Here is an 8,879-nt window from a genome sequence, read left to right as displayed (position 1 = left end):
AGACGGGTGGATCACGAAGTCAGGAGATCAAGACCATCCTGGCGAACACGGTGAAACCCCGTCTCTACTAAAAATACAAAAAACTAGCCGGGCGAGGTGGGGCGCCTGTAGTCCCAGCTACTCGGGAGGCTGAGGCAGGAGAATGGCGTGAACCCAGGAGGCGGAGCTTGCAGTGAGCTGAGATCCAGCCACTGCACTCCAGCCTGGGCGACAGAGCGAGACTCCGTCTCAAAAAAAAAAAAAAAAAAAAAAAAAAAAAAAAAAAAAACTTCACCGTTAATCACGATGGTTGCTGTAGGGTTTTTTTTGTGTGTGACTTCTCCTTATTAAATCAGAAAGTTCCCTTCTTAGTTTTCTAAGAGATTTTTGTTTGTTTTTTGGTGTTTTATCAAGGATGGCTGTTGAATGTTCTCAAATGCTTTTCTGCATCGATTCAAATGACTGTGTGATTTCCTCCTTTTTCTTTGTTAATATAATTAATCTCATTGGTTGCTTTTCTAAATAGTTAACCACCCTCATATCTCACATGCCTACAATAAACCTTAATTGGTTGTTGAATTAGATTGTATTTCCCCAGAAGCTGACACTAGGTCAGGAATTGGAGTACAAATAATTTATTTGGGAGGTGATCCCTGAAAATACCAGAAGAACTATGAAGATGAAGTCCTCTCTGTCTCCACATACACACATGAATGGGACAATGAACATATATGAATATATATGACTGGACATATGTATATATATACACAGATATTAATGGAATAGGAATGGGGATATGTATTTATATTCATATATGTATATATTATATGTATATACATAATGTAACAATAAATATTATATGTGTATATGTATTGGATTTGGTTTGCTAATATCTTCTTACGGGTTCGTGGAACTATGTTCATGAGAGAAATTGGTCTATAATGTTCATTTCTTGCAATATCCTTGTCAGGTTTTGGAATCAAGGTTATCTGGGACTCATAAAAAGGCTATGGGTCACCCCAGCAGAGAAGACGGCTGGGGAAGGCCCTAGGGAATGATGGTGTGCTCAGAAGATCAGGAATGAGAAGAGAAGCACCTGTAGTGGAAGTTGCCAGCCTGGCTGTCTCGGGAAATAATGGACAAGTTCTCCCTGTTCCCTGTAGATCTTGTCTGCATAGTGGCATGATGAGGGGTGGGAACATCATGTTCAGAAAAGATCTTTCTGCTCTCAGCTTCTCACAAGCTTAACTGAAGTCCCGCTGGGGTGACAGAAGATATGATTTCCCCTGAGTTTGGTAGAGACACAAGCATTTCCCTTTGAAAGCTTGTTGGTCATTGGTCATCTCCGTGGTCTCTTCTAAACCCCAAGAGTCATCCAGGGCCATGTGCCCAGGGGCTTTTTCCACCTCTCCATTCAGAACCTTTGATGCCCCTTGCACACCTCTTATCAGCAGTTGAACAAACTGTGACCTGCCTCCAGGAATGCTGGCCAGCTGAGGCTGACAATGGGGCTTGGCCTACCAAAGTGATATGGATAGCAACTGGCAGAGGGCCAGGATGGCATAAATGTCAAAAGGTGCTTGCGCTTGCTGCTGTGACTTAGCTGTGGTCTTCAGGCATCTTGCAGAGGAGGGGCTAAAGGATGGTCCCAGAGGCATCAAAAGGGGCAACAAGCACAAACTTTTTAAACTGCCACTCAGAGAACAACAACTCTGTGCCAAGCCCTGTGCTGAGGGCTCTACACTCACAATCTTCTTCATATACACATGGGTCTCACTAAAACCATAACACGGCAGAGTGAGAAGGGCTATTTTAACCAACTAAAGTGTTCACTTGCCAGTGCCTGGGATCCAAAGTCAGCATAGCCACTCTACATGCTCAATCATTGGGACAGGGTAGGAGGAAACAGTTGGCTTAGTGACACATTTAATTTGGAGTATATTCATCAAGACATGCCTGGAAAAGGCCACAGAGGCAGGGCTCCAGAGAGAAAGATAGCACTGGGTGACTGAACTGAGGGGACCACAGCTTCATAAGAAGGGCAACGAGAACCAGCCTCAGCACTTATTCTGGTGTTCACTCAATAGTAATGTCATCACATTCACTGTCTTATTGGAGCCTCCTAGGGAGCCCAGGAAGTCAGCAGGGCATGAGTCTTCTCCCTTTTGGACAAATGAGGAAAATAAGGTTCAGAGAGGTGAGGTGACTTTACTTGCCAAAGACCTTTAACTGGTATGGTAGGCTAAATAATGGCCCACAAAGATGTCCACGTCCTAACCCCTGGAACCTGTGAATATGACCTTATATGGCAAAAGGGACTTTGTGTATGTAATTAAGTTAAGGATCTTGAAGTGAGAAGGTTGTACTAGATTATCTGGGAAGGCACTGAATGCAATCACAAGTGTCCTTGTAAGAGGAAGGTAGAAGGAGATTTGGCACAGACAGAAGAGAAGAGGATGTGATGACAAGAGCTCCATGTGTATATGAAGAAGATTGTGAATGTAAAGCCCTCAGCACAGGGCTTGGCACAGAGTCATTCTCTGAGTAGCAGTTAAAGCAATCTGCGCTTTTCACCCCTTTGGTGCCTCTGGGACCTCCTCCGCAAGATACCTTAAGAAAGAGATTGAGATGATGTGCTTTGAAGGTGGAGGAGGGGGTGATGAGCCAAGGAATGCAGGTGGCCAACCTGAAAAAGGCAAAGAAATGGATTCTCCCCTCAGAGCCTCCAAAAGCATCCAGCCCTGTTGACATCTTGATTTTAGGCCGGTGAAACTGATTAGTTTTGGACCTCTGACCTCCAAAAGTATAAGAGTAAATTTGCATTGTTTTAAGCCACTATGTTGGTGGTAATTTGTTATAGCAGCAATGAGAAACTGATCTATCTGGTAAGTAGCAGAACTGGGACAGAAGCCAGTCATCTCATCACCCAGGCAAAGGCAGACACCATCATCTGCTTCTTGGCAACGTTTCCCAGGGCCTGGATGGATGTGGGAGTGGAGGATGGGAGGACTTCAGTAGGAGGGGATGATGGTTCGGAAGCAGGAAGCTAGTTGCTGGAAGCCACCAGCTTGAAGTCCCTTGCTTGAGGCTCGTCATGTGATTATCCGACCGCTTCAAGGAAGGGACTAGGAGCATGAAGGCAGAGGCTTGTCTTTGGCCCCAGAAGCTGGGACGTTTGATCCATTGCTGACTGGATGAGCGTCCTGCTGATTGAGATGGAGAGTCCTTAGAGGCAAGGCTGGACCGATGACTTCTTGAGGTGCTTTTCAGCTCTCAGGTTCTGTCAGTCCCTCCTCATGGAATCCTAGGTGCCAGAAGCAGACCCAGGAGGCCTGTGGCCCTGATAACCCAAGGCAACCTCTGTCTCTCTAAATGTTCCTGTGGAACTGAGTAAGTATAATCCCAGAGGGCAGTTTGGGACAACTCACACCCTTCCAGTGGAGGTGAAAATTGGTCATTCCCCTTGGAGAGAGGAGGTGCTCTTGGCAATTTTCCAGAGCTCTACCCTCCTTCCTTTGTGCCCAAACAGCTGTGGGCAGATCAGGCTGGGGGCAGAAAGGAATGAATTCTATTTTCTTCCCTCCCTGAGGTACTCCATGTGGTCACAGTAGGCTGCACAGGAAATATAACGGTTGACAGACGTGCGGTGTTTTGTGATGTGAAAATTAAAATCACCAGGAAATGTTCACGTTCTCTCTCTCCTTCTCTCCCCCTCCCCTATCTTCCTTCCTCTGAGCCTTTCTCTCTCTCTGTTCTCACTCTTCCTCTGTTGCCTTTTCCCCCCCAGTTCATTTTAAGTCCCTCAAACTTCCTACCTCCAAGAACAACTCTCTAGTTGAGGCTTGGACTTTACAACTTCCACAAATCACTTTGAATCCTTAAGGTGCCTACAGACCTCTCAATTTAAGCAATTATGGGAGGGAGAACAAAGAATCAGGGTGGGCGAGCTTCCAGCCACCACTGCCATAAAGTTAAGTGACAACTGTTCACTCCCAAGCCTCTGAGCCTGGACAGGTTTGAAAAATTTGTTTTAATCTCAAAAATCTATTCCCGATGAGCAATTAGAAGCCATTTCCTTGAGCTCTTACTATATCCCAAACTTTGGTTTAGTTAAATTTTATGGGGCTCAAATTTTGCACCTTGGCACTCTACTTTTCTCTAAATTTCACAATTTAAGGATAAGGGTCTATTTGTATTCAGCAATGATTGGAATGAAAACATCATTGAGCTTGCCAAGCTGAGCCCTGGAACACCACAGCATGATGTTCATATGCTCTGAATGAGCAGGTTTCAGAAAGCTGAGTGCTTAGATGGTGAGGCGTGTGACTTATAAGATGCACTTTCTATAGGGACACAGGCCATCCCCACCGCTGCACCCTCAGCATCTGTAAATGGTACAATGGCTAAAGTACTTTCACGCAGATATTTGGATTTTCCCCTGTGTATTATTATTGGCATTATTTAGGGCAATGTCCCTATCTTACTTCATAGGTCAAGAGTATCGCGAGGGCCACCCAGCAATGCCTAGGAATGAGCTCCTAGAATGAAAAGCACTTTGGGAGATTCTTGTATTAACCTTCCCTTGTTCCATAAATGTGGACACTCAGGTCTGAAAGAGGGGACAGGCCCTGCAACTTGAGATGACTCAGCAGGACTGGGACTCAGGTCTAGCTCATACTCTCCACTCCAGGCCTGGACACTTGCCCACTATGACTACCTCCAGAGCCAGGTGCCAGCCTGGGAGGAGACACATCTGTTTTGGAGCAATTGCCCAGGGCACAGCAAAGAAGGGGGTTGAGTATGAGATAGTATAAGGATGGCATGTATCCTTTGGTAAACAACAAATCTTGGGGCTGGGAGGTTGGTCAAAAGTCAGTCCGGAGACTGGTTTTCCACAACAGAAAGGGCTGTGAAAGAGTTGTGGGCAAAACTCGGTTTTGTAAATTGAATCTTTAACCCCCCGGGTGCCATCTATTACAATCTCATGAGAACTACTTTTATGAAGCAAAGGGTCTTCTTGTAATGCAAATTTCCACTCCCTAATTGGCCTGGCGTGTAACTTCTATGCCTTCAATTGCTGAAGGGGGCCAAGCCCTTTTGACACCAGTTTTTGTTTTCGTTCAGCACAAAGCAGGTAGGAGGTAGGGTCAACTGGCACCTCCCTAATGCTGCCACTGCTGCCTCCGGAAGGGAGACGACCCACCTGGGCTCCAGGGCAGAGCTGGGCCAGCTTATCACCTCCCCTTCATCGCCCTGTGGAGGTCTGCTGCAGAGTAGTTAATCGGGAAGCTGGGAGTGCAGGTGGCACTCTGTGCCACCTGGAGCCATCTCCGAGAGAGTGCCCGCATCCTCCAAGGCTGGAGAGGAATACCAATTGCACGGTTACTGGGCCCCCTTAGGAGCCCACAAGAGGAAATTAAAAGGCATACACACGCCTGGAATAAAGGACCCTCTTCTTGCAGCTAATCACTGAAATTGGTCACTGGGTTGTCCCCTCCCCCCTTTGGTGAAAGACATGGTCTTTCTCTTGTTCTGTTCCATCACTGCGTTCTTAGAAAAGTGCGAGGAGGGGGGCTAAGCTTTGCATAGGCATCCTCCCATTCCTGCCCTCAAGGTCTGCCTTTCTCCCAGAGTCCTTGCTTTTCCCAGCATCGGGGGCATTGGTTTGTCCTGTCTGATGCAGGAGAAAGGTCAATCCCAGCCCCTAGGCCATGCAGGTGGGAAAAGTGGCCTGGCATCTCTTAAGAATGCCTCCTGCATGGCCCTTTGCAGGTTGTAAAATGCTTGCACTCCCCTCCCTGCACGTGCTTCACAACCTCATTAGGGCTCATGGCTGCTATTTTACCTTGAGGGCATGGTCTAAGGTGACAGACATAGTCCTCAGGTTTCGAGCCCAGGACTTTAGCTCCAAGGCTAGGATAAGCTCTTCCCACCCTCTGTGCTTCAGGGCCCACTGCCGCCCCAGTCCACTGGGCAATGGGAGAGCCTGTTTGCATGCCCTTAGCAAAGCCTGCGGAGCCCAGAGGGCAGGGGCAGGAAGATGGTCTTGGGGCTGCCGAGGAGATGCCTAGGAGGTTTTGGTTATTAATTAATTAATAACACTGTGTCCCAGCAGTCAGCCTGGGGTGGACCTATGGGAGACGCCCTCTAGATGCCTGCTGAAAGCAAGCAGGAAAGAGGATGAGATTTACTGTCTCCTGTGTGGGAACAGGGAGCGGTGCTTAGTTTCCCCTGCTAGGCCAGCAAAAGGCTTGGGTCACCTGATTGCCAAGGCCTTGTGCCATGAGTTCTGGAGACCTGATACAAGCTATGGTCTTGCTTCTCACCGTGGCCACAGGCTTGTAGCTCCATGAGTGTTCTGAAGTGGCTCAGCTCAGGGAAAATACAGGTGGCTTGGCCTGAGAATCTGGGGTTGATAAGAAAACCTAATATTCATACTGTAGTTTATTGAATGGTGGCCCCCCAAAGATATGTCTGCCTGGAACCTGTGAATGTGATCTTCTTTGGCAAAAGGTCTTCGTAGATGTAATTAAGTTAAGGATCTTGAGATACCATCCTAGATTATCCAAATAGGCACTAAATCCAATGACGTGTCATTATAAGAGAGTGGCGGGAGATTCGAGATACACCGGGAAGAAGGTAAGGGTAAAGATGGAGCCAGAGGTTGGAGTGATGTGGCCACAAGCCAAAGGAACACCTGGATCCACCAGAAGCTGAAAGAAGCAAGGAAGGATTATCCCCTAGAGCCCTCGCAGGGAGCGTGGACCTGCTGACACCTTGATTTCTGATTTCTGGCCTCCAGAACTGTTGGAGAATGAATGAATAAATACATTTCTGCATCAATGAATAAGCTGTCATTGTTTTAAGCCACCAAGTTTATGGTAATTTGTTACAGTAGGCACAGAAACCAATACACAATAGCAATAATATCAAGGAGAGGAGGGGAAACAGGAAGGAGGAAGAGGAAAAGGAAGGAAGAAGGAGAAAGTCTTATTGACCATCCACCAAGTGTCACACAGGCACTGTCCTAGCTGCCTTTAGAGTGTGATTTGATGGCTATGACAACCTTGTGAAGCAGGTACTTCCCTCACTCCTGTTGTATGATGGAGCAGGCTCAGACACTCAGCAGTGAAAGCCGGGTTGCTCAGCTGGGAGAGGTGGAACCAACTGAGAGAGGAGCCCCAGTGGTGGGACTCCAGGCCTGCCTTGCTGAGTGGCCTGCTAAGGGTGACCCAGCTAGAGCCTGGACAAATGTCAGGATTTAGGGAGATGCACAAGGAGCACTCAGTCTCTGGGGCTTCAGGAGAGAGAGGGCACATTTCTGACCCAGAGCTGGCCTTTCAGGAATGGGACATGGCTAGCCTAACCCAGTTCCCCTGAGCCCTCATAATAGAGCTGGCCATGAAAAAGGGGAGCTTCGGGCACACGCAATGCTCCCTGCTCAAGGCGGATCCAGACCTGTAGTTCCCCTACCGACTGTTGTTTCTTTCCTGGGTACAGGTCTCTGTAATCTGCAAGAAACCTGGGCACACCTCTGCCTCCCATGTTCTTTCTCTTTTCTCTCCACAGCCAGTCTCGTCAATTCCCTTCCTGAGCATTTCTCTCACACAGTACACTCCGTGAATGTGGTGGCCCCTTGCCTTTGTCTCCCATTTGCACACGCAAGCATTTCTCCTGCCAGGACAGAGAAGCAGCACAGTTTGCTCTTGGTTATAACATGATCAGAGTTGGGAACTGGGGCTACGGGGACGGGGAGTGGGCAGGAGGAAAACTGCTGCCTGTGACTGACAGACAAGCCTGGCTGTGATAGCACAGTGACTGGCCGCGCCACAGGCCTTTGTGGGTCGTGAGCTGGGCTGCAAGGAGAGGATTTTCAGAGCCGCATGCTTTCCTCACTTGTTAATGCTGTCATGCACGTCACTGTCAACAGGTACCTTCAATGCCATATTGCTGATTCTTTCTTGCTTCCTGAAAAACTATTAAATTATGTGCAGCTTATCAATCACACCATATTAAACTCGAGGGCACACAAACTTGACTGTGGCTGTATTTGCTGTTGAAGGCAGGTCCTGTGGTACTTAAGGCTGTTCTATCCATTTGGAGCAGCTGATTATCTTTTGCAATGGCCAAATACACCCATAGTTATTATTTCTTTTTCCAAAAAATCTCTTTTATTGAAATCCTTGCAGGGAAAATGACTTTTTATTGCAAGTAAGAGTTCTCTGGTCCCTAACCCTTCACTGTGCTCTTAGAATATTGACAGTGGGAGTTGTTGAGGAGTCCAGCAGTCATATCAGAGCACAGGGCATGGCACAACCCTGTACCCTCTGTCCCATTCTAGTCTGCTTATTCACATGGTTAGCATCTCACCAGAAGGGGAGCCCCTTGAGGGCAGGGATTTTGTCCTTTGCACTGTTACACTGCTGATGCTGCTGATGTCTAGCACACAGTAGGTGTGTTGCCTGGTAGGTGCTCCATAAAGATCTTTCTTTCTTTCTCTCTCTCTTTCTTTCTTTTCTTTCTTTCTTTCTCTCTCTTTCTTTCTTTCTCTTTCCTTCCTTCCTTCCTTCCTTTTTCTTTCTTTTCTTTCTTTTTTCTTTCTCTTTCTTTCCTTTATCTTTCTTTCCTTTTCTCTCTCTTGCTCTCTCTCTCTCTCCTCCTTCCTTCCTTCTTTCTTTCACCTTTTTCTGAATAAGAGAATGAATGTGTCCATTGGGAAATGAGACTCAGAGCAGGACACAAGCTAGTAAAAAGCAGAGGGCTGAGATGCGAACCCAGGGCTGATGTCATAGTTCATGTTCTGCCCACCCCTGCCCCCCACCATAGTGGCTGCAGGATGGAGCCCTTGAGCTGGTGCTCCAATGGAGGCAGGTGTGAAGAGCCTGGGAAGTCAAGAAGAA

The 8,879-nt window shown here is 47.4% G+C and overlaps 1 non-coding gene across 1 annotated transcript; it reads right to left on the bottom strand.

Moving 5' to 3' along the window:
* Positions 1-3,030: 3,030 nt before the first annotated feature.
* On the bottom strand, positions 3,031-3,141 carry MIR2114 (microRNA mir-2114). Its single transcript, NR_128308.1, has one exon. It is a non-coding gene; the product is annotated as a microRNA mir-2114 (primary transcript).
* Positions 3,142-8,879: the final 5,738 nt, after the last annotated feature.

Source organism: Macaca mulatta, chromosome X (genome assembly GCF_049350105.2).
Source record: "Macaca mulatta isolate MMU2019108-1 chromosome X, T2T-MMU8v2.0, whole genome shotgun sequence".
NCBI lineage: Eukaryota > Metazoa > Chordata > Mammalia > Primates > Cercopithecidae > Macaca > Macaca mulatta.
Note: the sequence above shows the minus strand (reverse complement) of the source record. Positions and strands in the feature narration are given on the sequence as shown.